The following is a 25,252-nucleotide window of genomic DNA, read 5'->3' on the forward strand; positions in this document are numbered from 1 at the left end:
ACACATCATTGGTGCAAGAGTTTTATACAATATATTAGATGAGGACAAAATGGTTATATCCACAGGGGCGATTGTGTAAGGATAGTGACCCACTGATAGATATTACTATCAGAGGTGTTCGGGTGAACATCTCCACTCAGACTATTTTTAGCTTCTACATAGGTTAGAGTTTTAGCCGCTGTCCATTACTACCGAGATTGATTTTCTCATAAAGGAGATTTAAAAAATTAAGATAAAGAAAATTAGTTCAGATTATAATCTTACTCCCTGCCGGTGGATGGTCAATATTATTGCTTCAAAGAGAAGGAGGATATTTTGGTAGTTGGGAGAGGAGGAACTTATTATAGTGGATCACGAAAGTGAGCCTGAAATTTTTGTCCAAAGATTGGTGGATGCTTATGTGTCATAGGTTGAGTCCCACTTATGGAGAGAATGTACTAAGTCTGAAATGAGCCACCCTGGTAGCAAAAATTATGGATGGCTATGACATTGATGTAGCTAGGTTGATTTCTAGAGAGGTCCATGACTGGACAGTGAGCATATATACAACACTGGCATTCCCTTATTTACTGAAATAAATATGTTTTGATCCAAGCATGCTAGAGATACTGAGGGTAGAACAGTTCTTAAAGGTGAGAGATACCATCTATTTAGGGTTGATTCATGATATGACTTACCCTATCACCAAGGAAAAGGTGGTATCCACTCTACTCCAGAAGGTATTTCAGGTCAGAGGGCATGGGATTGATACGTTGGGATTTACTGAGATTAGTGACTCCCTTTTGACACTCTGCAATTTGATCTGTAGGCCTCAACATATGTATTAAGTCCTTTATAAGTTACAACTCCACCACCTTCGGCGAGAACATTCACCTCTTAACCAGCCCATGCTAGCTATGCTTTAGTCCCACTAGAGTTTTTGATAGATGTGCTAAAGTTGTTGAGCACTATGGAGAAAAATGTGAAAAATATAGAGGATAGGGTTTATTCATGGGTGAAGAGAGATATAAGAAGTGAGTTGAGAGGCATGCATGCCTGGAGAGATGGGTTTGAGAGTTAAATCAGCCAGAAGCTGGCAAATGTTTATCCCTTTGACTTGGAGGATATACATGAGGAGATGGACATACAATAAGATGCCAAAGATGATATTCGTGCCCGAACCTTCTTGTTTATGCCCTTTATTGAGGAGATAGTTGATAAAGAGTGTTATGACCCAACACTATCCCCTAGTCATAACACGGTGATTAGAGTCACAAGTGACCCTAGACTAACATATGCCCTGGAAAAACATATAATTTCTGAAGGACAAAGGTGTCATGCCTGTATCGATAGTGGACCCATTATAACCTATGGTGGCATCATAGTTTTGGAACTTAGGGACTGCTACTAACAGACTCATGCCTATCAAACGGATGAGCCGTATCCCTATTTTTACTCAGTTCTAAGTATTACTTCTAATTGAATGAGATCAAAGTATAATTGAAACATAAACTGATAAATAATATGATAAAGTCATGGTATTCTAAAAATGACAATGCATGAATAACATGGAATGCTATACAATATGTAAACTGATCTATGTTTATAGTCCTAGGTATTGGGTGTTCAAACCTACCAGCTCTGCCTAATGCAATTGAATATGATAATAATTATGAAACATGATAAGGAGATTTCACAATTTTAAAGCCAAAGAACTCAACAACTTGTCGTGGTGGGGAAGTTTATGATTTTGACATGTAGAATCACTAATCTTAAGGAAAGCATATATTCTTAGTTTGATACACAAATAAACTAATGTGAGGAAGGAAACTCATATTTGACCTAGAACCCAATTCAAGGGGAAGCAAATTTTTACTTGAGAATTAAAGAGTTCTTTGGACTCAATGTGTGAAAGGTACCAATTGATGAAATACCATATACCTGAAGATGGAAAACTTGGAGAAATTATTGGATTTGAGCTTATTCTTAAGAAATCCTAGTCTACTTTACAGTAAAAGAGAATCACTTTTTTTCTATGTGTAATAATTTTAGGATTTTGTGAGGTGTTAGGGTCAGTTAATCCCTTAATAATTGATGTTAGAGTGCCCAAAAAATGTGGGTTTGGGATAAAAGCTATGGGAATTACCAAAAATCCCTTTTTAAAATTATGTAGGATTTTTCTAGCTCTATTTATCATGACTTAGGTGACGACTCATTATGATAGGTCACGAGTCATTGTCTAAGTTGTGACTTGAGGACTTGAGTTATTGGGTCCTTTTTGTTATGATTACGGCTCCCCTCCTAATGACTTATCAGTACAGATAACGTGTCATTAGATAAAGTCATGATCAGGGATCAATGTTATAAGTCTCTCACTATTATAACACCGGGTCCTTATAGCGACTCGTTATGTCTTATAACTAGTTATGGGATGGACTCGTTGACATTGAATCAAAACATGGGAATCTCACTAGAGTAACGACTCACACATAATAATTCATTACATCTAGTAATGGTCATTAACCAAGTCATTATTACTGGTAGCTTGACTATCATTTAGGTAATTTTCTAGAACTTCTCACCATGATATCTAATCAAAGTGAGACTAAAGGCATTGGTAAGCTAATCTAATGGCCTAGTTTAGGGTAGGTCTAGGGTTAAGAAATTTAGGGTATTACAAGGAGGTAATAGGTATACGGGGTTTTATAGGATTAGACACTACTGCAGAGAGTTCGAGGATAAAAAGAAAGAGAAAATAATAAAAGGATAAAAATGTTGAGGCTGCAAACGAAGATAGTGCTCAGGACGAGCAGGATCGTCAGAAGAGGGTTCGCGAGATAGCAACAGTAGCCAATAGCTCCTGAGTTGTTGATGCTATAGATTTTACCAGTGTCACTTCTTTTCCACCACATTCACCATTAAGCACACCAGCCATCGCCGGTGCCACTGATGACTTAAGCATCTCGGCCACTGTTAGGACCACTGGCAATGAGAGATAGAGGATTATTCTATGGCCCCCTATGTTGACAATGCATAATTTTACACCTAGAGTCTTATGTATGTCTTCACCCCTTATTTTTACATTGTAGATGGACTAGGGGTGGGGGCATTCCACATAGCTGCCATAAGTTTTTGTTATCATGTTTCATTTGCTGTACTCCATTGTTTGAATATAGAACCAATATGTATAGAAAAAAAATTGTTTCATGTATTATTTTGTTTTGTGATATTCTATGTTTTTGTTTGATTAGGAAGAAAATTTGTACCCTAAAGTAGCTAATGTGTTTTGTGTGATTATGCTTAACTTGCTTGTAAAAACATGATACCCCTCCTAAAAGTTTGATTTATAATTGTGTGATGTGTTTATGTATGTGACCATTGTGAATATTGTGCTGGCATTAGGATTAGAAACATAACAATCATGGCTAACAATTCTATGAATAAGATTGATAGTAACTTGAGATGCCACCCTATACCATGTGTTTGTGAGATGTTACCTAGTTCCCTGCATGTATGGAATCTAGAAATTTTCTTGTTAGTCTTACCTAGGTTATAGGATTGTTGGTTATGAAAGGATCATAAGCCGTTATTGAAACTAGTCCACTTATACCCTAAATAACCAACCAATTATGAATAAGTATCACTGGATCCCGATGTTGAGCCTAAATAAACCTATTTTATTGTTTACACTATTCACCTTCCCATTTTAACTGTAATGAACCTATTTTGGACTCGGTCCTCCTTGGATATTATACATCTTAACTCAGGAAAATCACCTAAATTAAGGGTGGCTTCATAGGGGTGCGCAAGTGGAAGTGGGTACGAAGGAGGGGTATGAATAGAACAATAAAGTAAGGTTAGTTGTTAAGGAGTGTAGGACTACTATGCTCAATAGATAAATGGATCTTTCTAGACTGATAATGCATGCTCAGTAGATAGAGGCAGACATGATAAAGAAGATAGATAGAGTAAAAAGAAATAAGAGGGCTAGTTTAGAGCATCATGAGTATGGTCAGACTAGATCTTATGGAGGGAATTGCCCACACTTTTATAGCCGTTCGTCTATGCCAGTGACTTCATCATCTAGTTCTCCCGCCCTCAGAAATAGACAGGAGAAGGGGAATAAGTCTTCTATGTCCTGGTCCCAGAAAAGGGTGAGTAATAGGCTTAGTTATCCCTCATGTGCGAAGTATGGCAGGACCCATCCTAGCGAGTGTTTACTCGAACAGAGGGGTTGTTTTGGTTATGGAAAGTTGAGCCACAAACTTAGAGATTACCCATATTCTAAGCAGGGGAGACAAAATATTAAACTCCAGACTCAGGCTACCAGTGCTCCAACTTCTTTAGCCCATCTAGCCCCTCCCCAATGCACTTCATCCAGTACCAGTGGTGGACAGTGCCACAACCAATTCTATGCATTACCATCTCATCAAGAGCAGGAGGATTCTCTAGATGTTGTTACCGATATGCTTCGTGTCTTTCACTTTGATATAATACTATGCGTTGTTAGACCCTGGGTCAAGTTTCTCTTGTGTGACCCCATTAGTTTTTGTGAATTTTGAGATAAGCTCCAAAAGATCCCTGAGCCTTTCCTAGTTTTTACCTCAGTAGGTGGGTTAATTATTACTAAGCAAGTTTATAGAAAGTGTCCTATCACTATCCTTGACAGAGTCATATTCACAGATTTGATAGAGTTAGATATGAATGATTTTGATATTATTCTATTTATGGGTTTACTTAACTCATTTTATACATCTATTGACTGTCGTACCCGTGTGGTTAAGCTTTAGTTTCCTGATGATCCAGTCTTTGAGTGGTTTGAAAATTCTGTATCTCCTAAGATTCATATCATATCCTACCTTAAAGCCAGAAAATTGATATACAAAGGTTGCATTTATCATCAAGCTTGAGTTTAAGACACTAAGTCTGAGACTCCAACTCTTCGGTCAATTAATTTAGTTAATAAATTTCTTGATGTTTTCCCAGAAGATCTCTTAGGAGTACCTCATGATAGAGAGATAGAATTTGGGATTGATCATCTTCCTGATACATAGCCTATTTCTATTCCTCCATACCTTATGTCACCTACAAAACTTAAGGAGTTGAAAGAGAAACTCAAAGATCTTTTAGATAAAGATTTTATACGGGTCGGTGTTTCTCCATGGGGAGCACCTATTCTATTCGTGTAAAATAAAGATGGTTCTTTGCGTATGTGCATTGACTATCATCAGCTGAATAGGGTTACAGTTAAGAATGAGTCCCCTCTTCCTAGAATTGTTGACTTATTTGATAAATTGCAAGGTCCAAGTTATTTCTCAAAGATAGACCTTAGATCCGTCTATTGTCTGCTTAAAGTAAGAGAGCGTGATATTCCAAAGAAAACTTTTCGAACCTGCTATGGACATTTTTAGTTTATGGTCATGTCTTTTGGGCTAACCAATACTCCAGCAGCTTTCATGGACTTCATGAATCTAATGTTTAAATAATATCTAGTTATGTTTGTCATAGTATTCATCAATGATATTCTTGTGTACTCCCATAGTGAGGATGACCGTGCAGATCATCTTAGAATTGTCTTGCAAACTCTTAGAGATCATTAATTTTTTTACCAAATTTATCAAGTGTGAATTTTGGATATGGTTAGTAGCCTTTCTCGGTCATATTATTTCAGCTAAAGGTGTTAGAGTCAATCCCCAAAAGTCAGAAGGTGTAAAGAACTAGACTAGACCTATCTCTCTGTCAGACATTAGGAGTTTCTTGGGTCTAGCTAGTTATTACCATCATTTTGTTGAGGTTTCTCGTCTATTGCGTCTCCTATGTCTAGACTAACCCAAAAGAAAGTTAAGTTCCTATGGCCAGATTTCTATGATAAGAGTTTTTAGGAGTTGAAGACTCGACTCACATCAACCCCAGTGTTAGCTTTACTCGATGGTACTGATGGTTTTGTGGTGTATTATGATGCCTCAAGAGTTGGTTTGGGTTGTGTCCTGATGCTGAGAGGTAATTTAATAGCCTATGCCTCTAGACAGTTGAAGCCGCATGAAAATAATTACCCAACCCTTGATCTTGAATTAGCTGCTGTGGGTTTTGTTTTGAAAATCTGGAGACACTATCTATATGGTGTTTATGTTGATGTCTTTATGGACCACAAAATCTTGCAGTACCTGTTTACTCAGATGAAGTTGAATATTAGATAGAGGAGATGGTTGGAGTTGTTGAAAGATTATGATATGAGTGTGTTTTATCATTTGAACAAGGCCAATATAGTGGCAGATGCCCTTAGCAAGTTGTCTACGGGCAGTGGTTCTCATGTAGACAAGGGTAATAAAGAGTTTTCTTGTGATGTTCATCGCTTGGCTAGAATGGGTGTTAGATTGCTTGATTCAGCTAAGGGGAATATTTGGGGTCATAGTATTTCTGAGTCTTCCTTAGATTCAGAAGTGAAGAAGAAGCAAGGCCTGGATTCTCGTTTGGTCAAATTAAAGGAGTCAGTCACAGATCAAAATGTAGAGGTTTTCTTCCAAGGGGGAGATGGTGTATTGGGATATTAGAATAGACTGTGTGTTCTTTGTGTTGATGATTTGAGGCAGAGAATTATGACTAAAGTGTATGGCGTGCGATATTCTATTCATCCCAACACTACCAGGATGTACCATAATTTTTGGGAAATCTATTGGTGGAATGGTATGAAAAAGGATATTGCAGAGTTTGTGGCAAAGTATACAACTTGTCAACAGGTTACGGTAGAGCACCAAAGGCCTGGTGGTAAGTTACAAGAATTTGGTATTTCCACTTAGAAGTAGGAAGAGGCAAATATGGATTTGGTGATTAGTTTACCCCTTTCGCATCATTATTATGATTCTATCTGGGTTGTCATAGATAGGTTGACTAAGTCAGAGCATTTCCTGCTACTGCATACATCTTATACAGTAGAGGATTATGCTAAGTTGTATATCCAAGAGTTAGTCAGACTGCATGGATTCCCCTTGTCTATCATCTTAGATAGTGGTACTCAGTTTACTTCTCAATTTTGGAGAGATTTTCAGAAGGGTCTTGGTACCCAAGTTCATCTTAGTTCTTTCTTTCATCCGTCGATAGATGGTCAGGCCAAGAGGAACATCTAGACTCTAGAATATATGTGGATAGCATATGCTCTTGATTTCAAGGGTTGTTGGGATGAGCATTTGCCATTTATTGAGTTTGCATATAACAATAGTTATCATTTTAGCATTCAGATGGCTCCTTTTGATGCTTTGTATGAGAAGAGATGTAGAACGCCCATAGGTTGGTTTGAGGTGGGTAAAGCTGCTTTGGTTGGGTGTAATGCAATATTTTAGGCTATTAAGAAAGTTAAGTTGATTAGAGAAAGGTTGAACATAACTCAGAGTCATCAGAAGTCATATGCAGATGTGAGAATCAGGGATCTTGAGTTTTTAGTTCATGACTTGGTATATCTGAAGATTTCACCCATGAAAGGGGTAAAAAGGTTTGGCAGAAAAGGAAAGCTTAGTCCTCGTTATGTTTACCCTTATAGTATTTTGAGATGTGTTAGGAAAGTAGCTTATGAAGTTGAGTTTCCCGCAGACCTATTAGCTATTCATCCTATCTTTTTCGTCTCAATGCTTAAGATGTGCATTGGTTATTTCGTTGTTTTAGATCCATTGGAGAACTCTGATATTCAAAACAGTCTTTCTTATGAAGAGGTTACAGTTGAGATTTAGATCACCAGATTCATAGACTAAGGAACAAAGAAGTTCCCTTAGTCAAAGTTCTTTGGCAGAATCAGGCAGTTGATGGCGCTACTTGGGAAGCAGAAGCAGACATACGAGACAAGTACCCTTACCTTTTCTCCATAAAGTCAGATCTAGCCGAAGGTATTACTCTTCCTTAATTTAGCTCCTTGTTAATCAAAGATTCAGCGATATAGTAATCCTTGTTATAAATTGATGCATTCTCCGAAGTACTCCAAAGTTTAGAAAGATATAGATTCAGTTTGGCAATTTATTTCATCTTTGCATCCTCAATTTTCTTTGTGATCTTAGCTTAACTAGCAACATTCGATGAGAATGTTTCCAAGGGAGAGATATTATAATACCCCACAAATTTTCTCCATAGTCTAAGCCTTTAGAGCATGTCAAGAGAAGACTTATACTTAAGAATTTTTGCTAAGTTTGGGACTTATTTTATTTTAGGACCTTCGAACTTTGAAAATTTTATTTCTGACCTTCTCGGCCTTTGTTTGTTGATTTTTTTTTATACACGATGGGGTAAGTCAAGAGTACATCTTTGATGAGTTTCAAAATTTTTAGACAAGCTTAAGGGTATGTTTAGGGTTGCAAAATAGTAAGTCGGGGTGATTAGCCCGCGGTGAGTTGCTTATCGCATTACCTGGGGGGAAACGCGATGTGTAAGGTTGTAATACCCCGTATTTTTGTGCTAAAATTCTAACCACCATTTCTACGCATCTAAGATCTAATCCAAGTGATTCCTCACATGAATATAAGTTTCATGATCATTATCCTAGTCTATGGAGTAGTTTAGAGGTGAAAGATGTTCATAAGAGGTGAAAAATGTTCATGCAATGACCTAGAACAAAGTTAACCTAAGATCAATTGACTCGTCCAAAGTTTGACATTCGATTCTACAAGGGTCTACTTCAGACATGTATAACTCTTTATATACCTGGATTTTTTCATCCCAAGATATATCAAATTGTAGATAATTGAATTATTTTTCCAATGATACCAATTTCACAAAAATCCGATACCCAAGCAAAAAGTTACGCCATTTTAGTGACTGAGGCAGTAGCACCATGTGATAAGCATGCGACTCATGCTCTATCGTATGCTAACAATTTTCAGGTTCTGTTCCATGTTTTTAAGGGCAAAATGGGTATCTTCCACCCCTTATCCAGCTATAACATGGGATTAAACTCCCAAAACACCAAAATATGATTCGTTTCTCTTAAATTCATCAAGAACTCATCCTAGGGTTTCAAACCAAAACCCAAGAGAACTCAAGATTTAATCATAAAATTTTGAAATTTCTTCAAGAATCGGAAACCTTAGACCATGAGATTCAAGAATCTATCATCAAAAGTACGAATAAATTCCCTAAAGCAAGAGTTCATTCAAGTTCCTAATCCAAGGTATGTGTTCTTTGAACAAGAACACACTTTCGTTCTTATGCCCAAAACTTTTAGTTTTTCTTATAGAATTTCGTAATTTCATGATGAATTCATGTTATTTTACCATATTTTGAGTTTATGAGATTATAATTTTCCCAAGTCTTGAGTTGCATGATTATTTTACATAATTATGGTTTGAATTGACAAGTCATGCTTTAAAGCTGTTGGTGATAAGTCTATCAAGATTTCAAGAAGTATGTTCATATTTCCATTATTATGAGATCTTTAAAGCTTTGGTGATAAGTCTATCAAGATTTCAAGAAATAAGTGAGTTCTGATCCTAAGTTAAGAAAGAAATCCACATCCTTGATTTTGAGATAAAGGGGATGCAATCTTACTCCCATCACATATTGTTGAAATGTTTTAAGGTGGATTTTCTTAAGTTCTGAGTTAAGTAAGGGAGTAGTATTTAGCACCGAGTTGGGATTGATTTTGAGGTCTCATGATCCAGAACTATGTGCCCCCGTAGGTTTATGATTTACCCCAAGTGGGTTAAGATAGTGATCACTAAAGTTAAGGTTCTATCTAATGGCGAGGATTGAACGACTCTCCTAAATATGGATAAGACGTTGGACTCCATGTAGCACACATGGTTTATTTCGGTTAGAAGAAACTCCCAAAGATGTCCTCCACTCTTGAAATAGTTATATTGATTTAAAGTATTGAGATAAAGAGTTTATTATACAACATGAGTTTCAGATTTCATCTAGCTTACAAGTTTTGAGAATAAGTGTAGAACACATAATTTAGAAGCAAGTGAAATGACTCATGAGATTTATACTAAATGTTTCATTATTCATGCTTTATGAGATTTATATTTTAGATATTATTCAAGTTATGCGAGTCATTTATGTCAGCATGCATAATTTTATAACTGTGATATATTGAGATATTATTTTATATATGCAATGCATCCCTACATACTTAGTATATCTTTAAAGTACTGATCCACATATACGTCTATGTGCTACATTATCTCATAATGTAGGTACAAGTTTTAATATGCACATTAGAATTAGACAGTTGGAAATTCCAACCAGCAGATGAAATGTCCTCCTACTTCGGGGACTTAAGTTAGATGTCATTTATATATTTTTATTCTTTATTATTCTTATATATTGATTTTTGATAGTTGGGGTCGCGTCCTAGCTATCTATAGTCAGTATTAGTAGAGGTTTTATAGAAAACTAGTAGAGTCAATGTATTTTATTTCAGTTTCCTTGTAAAAGCAGAGTTGTAATTATGTGATATCACTTTCGTATTGATCAGATTCAAAAAAGATGTATCTTCTGCTTAATTTGTTTAGATTTATCTATCTTATTGAGTTGCTTATGAGTTATGTCAGTAGAAGGGTTAGCTTGGGGTCACTTGTGACCCTATGCATTATATGACATCTCGGGACCCATTTTTAGGATGTTAAAAACTTGGTATCAGTGAACAGAGTTCAAGTGTCCTAGGGTGTCTGTTAAGCCGTGTCTAGTAGAGTTGTAAAATGGTACAGAGACGTCTATACTTTTCTTTGAGAGGCTACAGGGTATTTAGGAAAAGTGTCCATTCTTTCATGTCTCAGATCCTGCTATAAAAAGGTTCTCTAAGAAAGTTATACAAATTCTCATCTTACTCTATTCAGGCCATCTCTGCCTTATTTACAAAGTACCAAAAATAGTCAAGCTTAATTCTACATAGATAGTATTGGGATTATAAGAAGGCTAGAAAGTATCCATCAGCGCTTTTGAGTTTCGAAGATTGAAGTGCTTTATCATGTTTGTAAAAATCGTACACTAAGCCCAAGTTAGATGTGCTTTCAGATTCCACCTCAGAATCTATAATGATAATCTATACTTCTCTATCTTTGTACTGTTCTTGAGGTAACATGATAGATAAGTTCTAATTTCCTTCCCTGATAATGTTCTCAGACTTACTAGCAGGAAGTTTCAAAAGTTTTATAAAGCGGCTTGAGAGGAGCCTTCTAGTGTGTTATAGGTCCCTCAAATTTAAAGTTATGTCCTCATTCGTATAAGTTGTTTAGTTAAGACAAAGTAAGATGTGTATTCTTAAGTCATTGAATATCCTGTGTCAAGTTTCTATCCTTTGTACTATGTAATCTTATTATCATGGTATTTTTGAAAATAAAAGTCTAGTGAAGCCGCGTGAGGCGTATTTCAATTCACTAGCATACGTTCTTTGTTATTCATCTCCTTTCATTGTTCAAAACAAAAAAAATCAAAGTTTAGTGAAGTCGTGTGAGGCCTATTTTTATTCACTAGCAACTTATTGTTCATCTTGTTGTTCTTGTGTTGGTTGGAACCAGGGGTCTAGAGGTATAGGGACAAGAAGAGTAGTAAGGGCTTTTTATTGAATATATATGTATAGCTGAATTTTCGCTTATGAATGAGTTAGTAATGAAGTGATGTATCCTTGTGTGTTAGTTTAGTGAAAGGTAGAGAAAGAGTTATTAGTTAAGGAGAATTGTTTTTTGCTTGAAGTATGAAGGGCCATTGATGATATTTGCGGTGTTTGAAAAGTATAGGTTATTGATGAAAGTATTGGGTAGTTGAGTGTTATTTCCTTGAGGTTACAAAAATTAGTTTAGCTAAAATTTATAGAGGTATGAAAGAAGTTTAGGTGTATAGATAGGTAAATAGTAATGATGTGTAGAAAGAGGATGCGTTAGTAGATATAAATAAGATAGGCCATATGATTTTGCTCAATTATTGTTCTTATGAAGTTCTAGTGGACCAGTGTTTCTTGATGCTGTATTTTATAGTTTCCAAGTGAGAATAGTATATGAGGTTGTATTGTTAATCATGCTTATCACTACATACAAGATTTGAATAGTAAATGATCATCAAGGTGGAGATAACAATTGCTTGGTTAGTGATGTGAGTTATATGGAAGTAAACCAATAGGCTTCAAATAGTGAATTCAAGAATTTAAGTTAGAGGTGTGCCCAAGGTGATATGAGGTTGCATTATTTTCTATGTTTATTGAGTATTGTGTGTGGTTAGTCGTACCCTTGAGTTTTAAGTGGAAGATGCATAGTTGTATAGTACATGGTATTCTAGATGTCCAAGTTAAGGAGTTATGGATAGAGAGCATTGAGTCTTTTAAGTATGATTTTGATTCTTATGGTTTGGAAAAAGATATAAGTATAGAAGTATGATCTTGTTAGCCTATAATTATGTGTTTAGCGAGGCAGGTATGCTTTTTGGATTAAACGACTGTAAGTCTTTGATGATGATTATTGAAGCTAGGAAATTGAGGATGATATATGAAAGGGGTTGTTCAAGAATGAAGTATTAAGTTCAAATATAGCGTATGTGTATGAGTGTAAGCATTTATGTGTGGACCATTAGAGCAAAGACATTCTGACTCAGTCCTAGGAATGCGAAATAGATCCAAAAGTTTAGGTGATAGCTTTAATCTAAGGGGGAGATAGTATAAGACCCTGTAAGATCCTAGCTCATATCAGTTCCCTATTGCATACAAAAAAGTGGTCTTATACTTAGAACATTTTCAGGTAAGTTTTAGGACTTAGTCTTATCTAAAGCCCCCAAACATCGTGGAGTTTATTTATGACCTTCCAACCTCCAATAGTTAATTTTTAAGTTAATTCATGATCGGGCAAGTCAATAGTACATCTTGGGTGAATTTTGGAATTTTTGGAATCCGTTTAGGGCATGTTTGGAATTCAAAATAGTGGCGTCGTGCGACTAGCATGCGACGTATGTAACGCCCCAAATCTGATACCCGAAATGCTACATGGTGCTCATGATCCCGAAGGACCACAAGTTAATCCATGATTGATATTTGTACTTGTACACTGCATAATATGATATAATAATGCGGAAACATGCACTGAAAGGCCATAAGGTTCAGTACTGAACATAACATAGATAATATAACATCTGAGTGTGCTAATGGAATACCCAAAACAAAACTAAAAAATACAGAAGTCTGAAACATGATAGTCTAAAAAGCCTCTAACATGACAGTCTGAATGAGTAAGGAGTTGATGGGACATGTCCCCAACTAACTCCTACTAATAAAATAATTAATGAGATAATAGAAAATCATCATGTCCTCGAAGGGTGAGGACTCACTTTTACTCGGACTGCTAAGACTAGAATCTACTGCAGATCTGTAGCTCGTGTCTCTGAACCATAGTATAAGACACCATAGCGCAAATACATCAGTACTTTGAATGTACTGGTATGCATATGAGGTAGGACAAATGCATGGGGTTCATATGCATGAATAATAATAATAACTAACTAACTATCATTAGCGTGACAATTGATAACGCTCAAATTACACTCTTGAATGGGTGTAAGCGATCGTTGTCAATATAAAACCCAACTGGTTGGGGTCGAATCCCACAGGGAATATGGTATGAACTCAATTCGGTTGTGATTTAATTCACTGATAGTTTAACGTTTCCTGAATGGGGGTTTAAGTTTCACAAATAATTGTTTGACACTTTAATTTTGATGTTTGTAACTAAGATTTTATGAAATAACCAGAATTATATTCACTAGGGCTTACGATACATGACAGATGCTAAAGGTAACTCAAGATTCTCACGGTGGTTATGATAACAATATTTCTTTATCGTTGATATGCTCAAATGTCTCTCGACCTATTTAAGCGTCAAATTTCATAATCCTCTAAAACTTAGGGAATCACTATTCACTGCCCAGATTTTACCTTAGGTTAATTAACCTTGTTACAACACTGATTATTAAACGAAGTATTTCTGAGTCCCTATTGATAATTCACTTCCTACTGTATATGATTTCTTTCTCAAGCAAAACAAAGTAGGTATGCCTACTGTTTGCAACCAATAAACATTAATTAAAATCTCAGAATTATCAAGAAATCCTAACACCTATTGAATCTTGAATGTTTAGCACTTCATCATGACCTAACCCTAGATCCCATAATTCAGGTTAATGGAGTTTAGCGAATCATGATACAAAAAACAAGTACACAAATTGAATTCATAATTGAGAAGATTAACTTACAACGATGATAATATCAAAAAGTATAATTTGAATTGATTCACAAGACAAAACTCCCAAAATATTAGTCTAGAGATAGAGAGAAAATATCGTATATTGCAAAGGATGTTAATTCATAACAATAAAACCCTAAAATAAGGCTTTAAATAGTTAAACCTAAATAAGGAAATGAAATAGAAGTTTCAGCTTTTTCTCAGAATAAACGACGACGTCCATGATGGCTTATCAGGAGTCTGACAGCTTATCATGGATGTCATCAGCTTCTCTGCACTTTTGGATCTTGTTGCCTAAGGCTCACGACAATGATAATACATTATCACTAGTATGATGACATGTCATGGATGTCTTCACAAAATTTTCTTCAACTTCCATCTGCTGTTTAAGGCTGACGACATCCTTGACAGCTTATCACTAAGCTGAGGACGTGTCATGGATGTCGTCATCCACACTTAGTCCTTTATTCGCTTCAGATTTCTGGCTTTTTGCTTCCTTTATTTGTGATTCCCCATCATTGCTACATTTACTGCAAAATAAAAGTAAACTAATAAAAAACAACTAAAGTTTCTCAAGTCCTTGCTATTATTTAGATTTAAAAGCTTCAAATGTGTTAGCATTGGCTCACACATCAACACCCTCAACTTAAAAAATTGCTTGTCCTCAGGCGATCATAACATAACTAAGAGTATACGAAGTACAATTTAGCAGCTAACTACTCATATCATTCCAAAATACATTCACCATCTCCAAGGTCAGTCAAATTACGAACAACTTTGTCTATTATTGAAAACAACCATGCAACTCACAAGGATCAAAATATGGAAAACATTAAGCAATAATAACCAAGCTCATACCGAAATCACACTATCCACACTAGTCAATGATTAGTAACATACTTAGTGCGCCCTTACAACAAAGAAATCCCTTTTTTACTCTTATCAGAATTCACATACATAATCCGAGGATAAATACAAAACTCACACTCAGAATAAAGTTCCAAATATTGTGTGTTAAATTCCATAGGCTTGTCCTTATAGTCAGTACCCAGACATTTTGACAGGTCATGTAGGATCATTATAGGGCTTTTCTTAAGCTTGTATCATAGGCTAGGGGATGGTATGATATTCATGGGCATTTTAGAGTGACTACTCCTCCTTGATACTACGCTAAACTCTCTGGGTTTCAAATCTTAACCTTCTATTCTTCCTCTCTTTTATTGATCACACATGATCAAAATGGATTCGGCCTTTTTAATTATCCAATTATTTTTTGTTCATTTTTTATACAGCTTTCTCTTTTTCTTATTCCTTTTTCACCGCACCTAACTTTTTTATTCATTTTTCTTATTCTTCCCCTCTTCATACTCATTTTGCATCATGCACCCCTATGATAGCCATCTTCAACTTAGGCTATTTGCCTAAGTCAAGGTGCAAAGTATCCAAGGAGGACCAGGGCCAAAACAGGTTCAATTTGATGTAAATGGGAAGGTGAGAGGTGTCGAAGAAAGAAATAGGCTAATTAGGATCAAATAGGGATCAAGGGATATTTTTCACATTGGGAAGGTCATTTAGGCTGAAATGGGCTAAAATCAAACATGGATTATGGTCCTTTCCTAACTCCTATCCTATGACCATGGCAAGACTAACCGGGAAAGTTCTAGATTCAACACACAACGGGAACTGAGTAAGACCTTACACACACCTGGCACACAAGTATCTTGCATAGCACTATTTATCTAGTTAATGCACTTATTTAATAAAGGTTATTCAGTTACCAAACTAATGCCACAAAAAGATACACCGCAGTCACAATGGATGCAATTTATAAACTAAATAATATATCAGAGAAGAGGTATGTAAAAATTACAAAACAAGATAACTGCCTCAAGTACTTTTACTACTAAATATCTACAAAATATGCTACAAAAACAACCTACCCTACACCCTCAACTTAAAATAAAAAATAAACTGCACTAAGGGTTAGGGTATACCTGAAGACAATCAAGCATGAGGCTTATGGGTCCCCGACCCTGCTGCAGCATCATCTACTGTCTTATCCCCTTCGGGAGTATCTGGATTTTTAGTAGTTGGAGTCCTGCTAGATATGGCACCAGCAACCCTAGCTCGGATGGATGCCTCTTATTTTTCATTATGAGCCAGGGACTCCATTTTGGCTTTCTTCAACTCCTCCTTTTCGGCCTTTTTTTCGCCTTTTTTTCACTCTTCTTTCTTATCTTTGCTGTTCTTCCCCTCTTTTTTTGGGGAATCTTCAGTAAGGTCAAGCATTGGGATTTATTCCTTAGATTCATGCATGGATGACCCTGTTGGCATCATAAACTAGTGCTGCTACAACACCCCAACATCTGTCTTTACCTCATCTAATGCCTCTTTGAATTTAGCAAGACCATCCCTTGATATTTCTTTTGCCCGTGCATAGAATCGGTTCTTCAAATCTGCAACCCACTCAGGCAATGTTACAAAAGGCTCAAGGGAAGCCTTGATTCTCTTGTTCACTATATCAGCAAACTATTTAGCAAAAACATGTAGCTGTGCCTCATAGAAGTTGGCTTGCTTAGCTACTTTTCTGATATCAACTAGATGAAATAAAAGCCCTGCTGCTGCTGTAGGAACTAAGGGGTTTGGCACCCCTTCAGGAACTGTACCTGCCTGTGATGAAGAAGTTGGTAGTCCAGTCTCCGAATTTTGCACTTCCACATGAGTTGCTGCTCTTGCATCTGTAATTGGAGGGTCTGCTGCTACCTCTGAACTTTTATTAAGTCTCAATCCTGGCTGATTCTTATCAAACCATATGCGGTTGTGAGTCTTTCAGGCAGGAACATCATCATCAACTCCTGTAATCTTCGGGACATTAGTATCTCGGCACAACTCTGTGATAAAAAAAGGAAAAGGATAAGCAGTGTTGATTATCGACATCCTAATCTTTATCTCATCTGCAATGATTTCCCCAAAGTTCAAGGGAAGCTACTGCACCATGCTCGCTACTAAAATAGTTCAGTCGTTACCCAAAATATTATCTCCATCAATGGGCATTATCCAGATACGCACTACTCCCCACCAGAACTTTGCCTCTTTAGTTAAAAAGGACTTGTAGATTCTCTCATTTGGGTTGTTCACCCTTGCTGGTTCTTCTTTGGCTATGATGTTGGCCAACCACGGATGCTATTTTTCTTGGTTTTTAATTCGAGCATATACTGTTGGTGAAGTAGCCTAAGGAGTGAAGTCAGGGCCATATAAGAATCTGTTGATGGTTCTGATGGAAATATCAACCCTTACGCCCCTCACCTGCACTCTATCCAACAGGGTCTAGTCTTCTACTCTTCACCTGGCCTGCGTATATTTTCTAACTGATCCTGGTAGTTCGCGTAGAACTCCTAGACCAATGTAGGACAAAATGATCCTCCTCCTTTTGTGGTCCACCCCAATCAAGACTCTTGGAACTTCTATTCTACTTCTGGGTACCTGCTCAACCCTTTTGTGATAATCAATTTTTCTTTCTGAAGTGGCCTTTTAGCTCTTCTTTTGTTGGTTCTGTGAAGCTCAGCAATGTAGATGCTTTCCACTCTAGGAATTTGCCACCTGGCATTGTCTTGAACTTTGGGGTTCTTAAATTTGATAAGTGCTCCCTGAGGTGCAGACTCTTCCTCTTCTTGTTGTTCAGTGGATAGGGACCCAGATGCTGTTTCCTCAGACTCGGACTCCTCAGACCTCTCCTCTTTTTCTTCTTCTCCTTATTCTTCTTCTTCTTTAGATTCAGTGTGTTCAGACTCATGCTGCTCATGCTCAGAATATTCAGATCCCTTCTGCTCAGGAGTTATTGTCATTTAAGTGTCATTGCTATCCTCCACCTCAACTAGTGGAGGTGGTGAATGTTTCTTTGGACTTTGTTTCTTCTTTTGCTTCGTGAGTAGGGGTTCCTCCTCCTTGTAATTAGATTCCTCATCGATGAGTTTTCGGCAAACACTTTATTTGGTCGCTTTCTTTGGTGCTGTGGGACTTTTTCTTTTTGGTGCCATTATAAGGTTTCTGGAGATAATAGAAGAACATTACTCAACCCTCAAGTGCACAAACACAAATACATTAATCAATTAAGCTCATTCATGCCTCAGGTTCCAGGCGTTACAATAATTCTTGATAAGCCATTACAACTGTGATAGCTTATCACAATTGTCGTCAACCTTTGACAGAACCTTCAAAATTTCAACAGCCAGCACTCAGGATAAGTATAATAAAATTCCAACATTTAAAAACCAAGTAAGTAACTATATGTATGTACATCCGCACATATACATAGATATAATCCATGCCGAGAAAGGGAATCCAGTTTAGCATGCGTTTAAAAAAATTGACCTGGGTTTTTGTAGCTTAACAATCCTACAACCACCCAAGGGCTATATGGGTCCAGTGTTACACCCTGAACAGGACCCGATGCGTATAGCATCATAAACCTGAGATAGCATAAGGGTAGGGATTCCCACGTACCCTTTACCCTTTATATATATGTACCCCACAAGCATATGGTGGCCATGACTAATCCTTATGTCGGAAAACATGAGTTTACAGTGTTCATCCATCAGACTTACACCTTCACGGTTAACTATTACAACCAATCGTTATTGCCCAATTAAATCTATTTAGACACAACCAAACTATTATTTTCATGTTTTATTAACCAAGGGCTTATTAAGTGGTATCATCATGCTGACTATAGCTTCCCATGAAACCACATGTTCAATTCGAGGATTTTAACATAAAAACCATCAGAAAAATATGGGAATACAATATCCAACCATTTACAACCAAATCCCCCGACATACAATTCAAAACAAAAAAATACCCATAGTTAAATCATGAAAACCATTTATTAAGACTTTAATTTAGTTGAGTTAACAACTATAGAGAAGTAACATGCCTTAATTATAAATATTCATGGAAAGAACTTGACCCTTGAGCCTCTAGATAAACACCTTGTAGAAACCCTAGCCCAATCTTTAAGAGAGTGCTTATGAAGAGTTTTTTGAGTGTTTTGACCTTTCAAAGTATGTTATAAAAGGGCACTTTATGTTTTAAGACTTGGGGACTTATGGGTTTTGGGAGTGGGAAATGTTTGTAATACCCTCAGCTTAAATGTTAAAAATTTTATGCAGGATGGTACGACTCCCCCTTTCTCGTACACTTAATATACGAACAGTACCCACCTTTCGTACCCTAGATAGAATGTTCAAATAGAATATATCAAACATACGAGTTCATATCTTAACTCATATCATACCATATGATTGGCAGACATAAACTATACCTGTAATGCCCCGAGTTTAGTACCTCAGATGCCATACGATGTTCATAATCCTGAGGGACCACAAGATAACCCATGACCGATACCTGCTCCCATAACTATATAATAATACCAAAATATGTGGAATAATGGGATGAAATTTCCACAAGGTTCAATACTGAAATAATAATGAATAAAACAATGTATAAATCAGGTATAACAATACCAAAACTGATAATAACTATCTGAAAACTCTAGTCTCAATGGCCTTTAAACTGTCTAAACTGTGGAGATAATGCAAAAATCCCCAAACTAACTCTATATACCGAGATAACGTAGTACTGAAATAATAAAATAATAAATAAATCATGTCCTTGAACTATGAAGACTCACCTCTAACTCTAACTGCGGAAATCTGAACTACTAAGTGTAATTAGGAACTTAAGCATCCAAACCTACGGTATAAAACACCATAGTGCAAAAGAAAAATATGTGTTAGTATATGAGAATGTACTGGTATGGAAAGTGGGGTAGACTAAATACGCGGGTTCATATGCATGAACAATACTAACTGAATAACTTGAGTATGACAGAATAAAAGTATATGCATGTGTATGTAAACTGTAACTGGGGTCATGATAGCACTGAATAATGAGTTTTGAGTACTGAGTCTACTAATAACCTAGATTTAATGATATCTGAGTTTTCTAAAACTGGATGCTGAATAACTGAGTCTAATTAGTAACTATTTCTGATGGTCCTAAATCTGTAGAACCATCTCAATTTTATACTAAACTAGATCTCTATATCTGACAACCCTGATTCTGAGGTTACTAGCTAAACTCCATACGTAGCTGAGTGACTTTATGTGACAGTCCTGAAATCTATGGAACTATCTAAGTTCTATTCTAAAGATTGAGACTGAGATAATGACTATAGAAGGTAATTATCTAACCGACATGCCCCAAAACTGAACTGGTGGGGTCCAACCTATAACCCTAATTGGAAGGGTGTCCGTATCATGCCATGAGTAAAGACAACTATGAGTTAACCCTTTATGATAGGGAGATATTCTGTCAACCCCTTGATGGTAGAAGAACTCGAATGAGATGTATTAACCTTAGGCTCTTTGGGATATATATCAACCTACACTGGCTATGTAGTTCTGGAATGCAATAATTTCTTCTAAGGATCACATCCACCGTTGGTAGGTGAGTCCCCATCCTTGTGTTTACGCAGTGCTAAATCCTACTCTCAACTGAAAAGACACTTAACTAATTTCCTAGTTCATACTAGGCCTGACTGAGTTGTTACTAATTTTACTATTTAAATGAACTGATTTTACTGAATTTCATTGACTGAAAAAATATTATTTAGTTCTATTAACTAACTAAATTTATAGTGGACTAAACTAAATAATGAATGGGACTAGACTGATTCTAAGTCTACTTAGTTTTCTTGAATTCTATAACTAACTAAATTCTATTGATCATGGCATAACTGAGATTAACTCGAAACTGACACTGGGATTTCATAAAGCACTTGATAATCATAGTCTTGTTATTGAATAGGAATGCATTCTAACATAACACAATATCACGATTCTAGTCTCATGAGCATTCCATCTAACAATTACAAGGCATAAATTTAGCATGGGAGTCATCTTGAATATGAGGGTAAAGCATGGATTCATTATTTAAGTCATAATTGAGTCATAATGCATAATTCTTATTCTCTTAGGCATTTTATCAAACACATAGGATGCATAATTTTAGACCTAGGAATGAACATTAAACCACTACATCATAATTACATTATTCAAATCAAATTCCTAGATTTCAACCCACATTCTAACATAATTTCATAAAATACATTAAAGATTACAACGTGGAGATCACACAACAATATGAACATGGTTATAATTAATCCACAACATGGAATTGACAATACATGATTTTAAAATTTGATTCTTGAGATCTAAGGATGAAAGTGATCCTTGATGAACACTTTAAATACCTTATTTGAAAGTTTCATGAAGATTAACGATGAAATCTCTTGGATTTAGATCTTTAATTAAAACCCTAAGGCTTGTTCTATAGAGGATTTGAGAGAAAACAAGTATATTTTGCTTAACAAGGGTTGAATCTTGTATTTTAGGGCTATATACGGGTGGAGAGATGAACCTTTTCCCTTAAAATTTTAGGGATAGACTGCAAAAATTTATCGCAGGCGGACTAGCTAGGGTGGCACTATAACACCTCGAGTCTAGTACCTAGAATGCCACATAGTGCTCATGACCCTGAAGGACTATAAGCTACCCCATGACTGTATTTGTACCAGGATACTACATAATATACATATAAAAATTCAAAAATAAAGGCTTAAAGGTCATAAGATTCAAAATTAAACAACTAATAAAAATGAATCATAACACCTAGGTGGGGTATAAAATACCCAACAAAATTGAAATAACTGTCTGAACATGATAGTCTGAAAAGCCTCTAACTGTCTGAATAAGGTGTTGATGGGACATGTTCCCAACTAACTCCAACTACTAAGAACAATTAATGAATGAGACAATAAATTAATAGCCATGCCCTCAAAGGATAAGGACTCACTGCTAACTCTAACTGCTGAGATTAGAATGCCACTGATGGTCTGGAGCTCGTGTCTCTAAACCTATTGTATAAAATACCATAGCGCAAATGCATCAGTACAATTTAATGTGCTGGTATGCATGTAAGGTAGGCTGAATGTTAATGGTTAAGATGCATAAACTATACTAACTGACTTGACAATATGAACATTAGAATGAATGCATAAATACATAATAACTGTAAATGAGTTTGTGATAACCTGATTATTGAGTCTGAGTACTGATAACATAAGATACTGATAACTATATAGCTAAAATAAATCATACTGAGTGATTATATCTGACAGTCTAGGTTCTGATAGAACTAGCTAAGTTCTGTATTGTTCTGAGTTGACTGTATCTGACAGTCCTGAATTCTATAGAACTATAAAAGTTCTATTACTGAGACTGAATGACTGTATTTGATAGTCTTGATTTTGTAACATAAAACTGTGGGAAGTAGTCAGCTAACTGACATGCCCCTAATATGACATTTTGTTTGAGTTGGGGTCCAATTTGTAACCCCAATTGGAAGTGTGTCAATACCGCACTACTGGTAAAGACATCTATGGGTGACCCTCATCTGAAAGTGTCCCTAATATATAATGGTGGGATCCTTATCTGACAGTGTTTATCCATCTCATAAACCCTCATCTGAGAGTTTTGATGTCTCAACCTATGCCGGCTACATAGTTCTCGAATGCAAGGATGACTTCTAAGAATCACACCCTCATCTGACAGTGTGTGTTCCCATCCTTGGGTTCACTCGGTGCTAATTTCTACTCCCATATGAATTGACACCAAACTTGGATTACTAAACTAAATTGGACTGAATTAACTAAATTTCTTTGATAAATGGAATAGTACTATGATTACTCGATTACTGAGCTTTCCTAAGTCACATGATTGACTGAATTCTATGGATCATGGCTTGACTGAGGATATCGTGAAAACATGACACTGATTCTAAGCACATAGCTCTAATTATTGGGTACAACTACCTCCAGGACTTGATGGAAAGAAACTGACAAAGCAATACTTTCTTGAATAGATAACCAACATCAACAATCCATAGTAAAATAAATTGGAGAATTCATGAAGTACAAGTTCTAAGGACCACAATGGCCACACACATATCCATAATTCATTGATTTAAACATTTCATCAAATACTTGACATGCATGAGCTTGTACATGAATGGCGATTTCATATTATCACACTAGTATGGCATTTTTCCCTTCACATAGTCATTTAATCGAACACATGGGGAGCATACATTGGTTATATCATCATCAATATATATAATTGTTATGGTTGTGTAAACAAATTAGAAAATTTAAGGGGTTTATCTTGATTATTATACAAATCTTCACATACTAGGGTCAATAGTTGGATATATGTAATTTAAAGTATGAATCAAACCACACAATATCATGAACATGAATTTCAATTAAAATTTAATCATGAAAATTCACAAATACCCAAATCTTAGATTTTGAAAAGAGATTCTTAAGCTTTAAGAGTGAAAGAGACCCATGAATCAACACATTACATACCTTGATTGTGAGTTTCTTAAAGTTCTTGGACTTGAAGAACTTAAATCTGTTAGTTTTTTTAAGAAGGATTTTGATCCTGCTCTTGGGGATTAATCTTTGGGATAAAACCCTAATTTCTGATGTCATTGAAGGATATAAAGATATGTGTTTTTTTTACTTTTATTTGAATATTAAAAGGATTGGAAAAGAAAAAAAATCCATTTTTCTTAAAAATGACATAAAATCATCGAGCGAAATAGGCGACGGTCTGTTGCACCTGGGCAGAATAGGGGTTCACTGTGTCTAATGCAACGGCTTAGGTGACTGTCCATCGCTAGCTCGACGGTCCATCGGCGTGAGCCATCATTCTTAGGCATAATGTGGTCTCACTGCCTCTACTGCGATGGATTGGGCGAGGTTCCATTGTTAGCTCGACGGTTCGTCGGCTTTTACCGTCGCACCTGGGCAGTTTGATTGCTTTTTATATTTTGTCCACATCTTTCTCTTATGATGTCGGATTTGGAAAAAATGGGTAGGATGGAAAGTTTATTCAATTACCCACTCAACAAAAAGTGAAAATCTTTGAAATTCCATGTGTACAAAAATGCTTTCATATTTTAAAGTAAACTTCTAACATTTTGGGATGCTTTCAAGCTAGGTAGAACCACATGGTATTACAGGTACCCTGCTTGGAGTGCCAGATAGTCCAGGGCAGTATCCTGCATGTATCTCCAGACTGAGCTTGGTAGCACGGGGAAATCGCCTTGAGACACTTGTTTGGAAACCTAAACATGCCCTTATGTTATTCTAAAAACCCCAAAACTCACCCAAGAGGTACTATAAACTTTCCCCACTGTGAATCAACTTGAAAATCGATAAACAAAGGTAGTAAGTCCATGAAATAAATCCTCAAAGTTTGGAGTCTTAAAATAAGACTTAGTCCTTATAACTTAGCTAAATTTTTGAAGTGTTGGAGCCCTTGTCAAACTGTAAGGGGCTGAGATTTTACTTAGGCTTTTATTGGGTATTATAATATATCTCCTTGGGAATATTAATCCTCGAATTAGACTGATTGAGATGGGAGAAAAGATAAACTGAATTACCTATTGGACATGCACAACTAAAACATGATTTCATTACTGACATGATTGATAGGCTTAATATATTATACTAAATATATATATTTGATGCATGAATAAGTTACTCATGAATTCATGACTGGGATTACTGATAAGATGAGTTTTATCATATTCAACATGAATATTTGATGCATGAATACATGACCGAACTGATACATGAATACATGACTGAATATGCACTGGTAAATGATACCAAGTTTGTAATGGAAATTTGAGCATGAAACTGAGTAAGTTTAGGGAAGTCTGTTACCTTAAACTCAAAATACTGATGAAACTGACATTAATTACTGAATATGCATAACCGGAAACATAAGAATGTAACTGAGTCTAGAAAATGATACATGAATTGAATATTGTTATCTAAACTGAGCACCTTGAATACGTGGCTTACGAATTAGGTTAGAGGTTGAGGTTCCACTTATGAGTACCCCTTTCTCAAACTAGATTCATTACGAGAAGAGAGAATG

The sequence above is a fragment of the Capsicum annuum genome, chromosome 3 (genome assembly GCF_002878395.1).
Source record: "Capsicum annuum cultivar UCD-10X-F1 chromosome 3, UCD10Xv1.1, whole genome shotgun sequence".
NCBI lineage: Eukaryota > Viridiplantae > Streptophyta > Magnoliopsida > Solanales > Solanaceae > Capsicum > Capsicum annuum.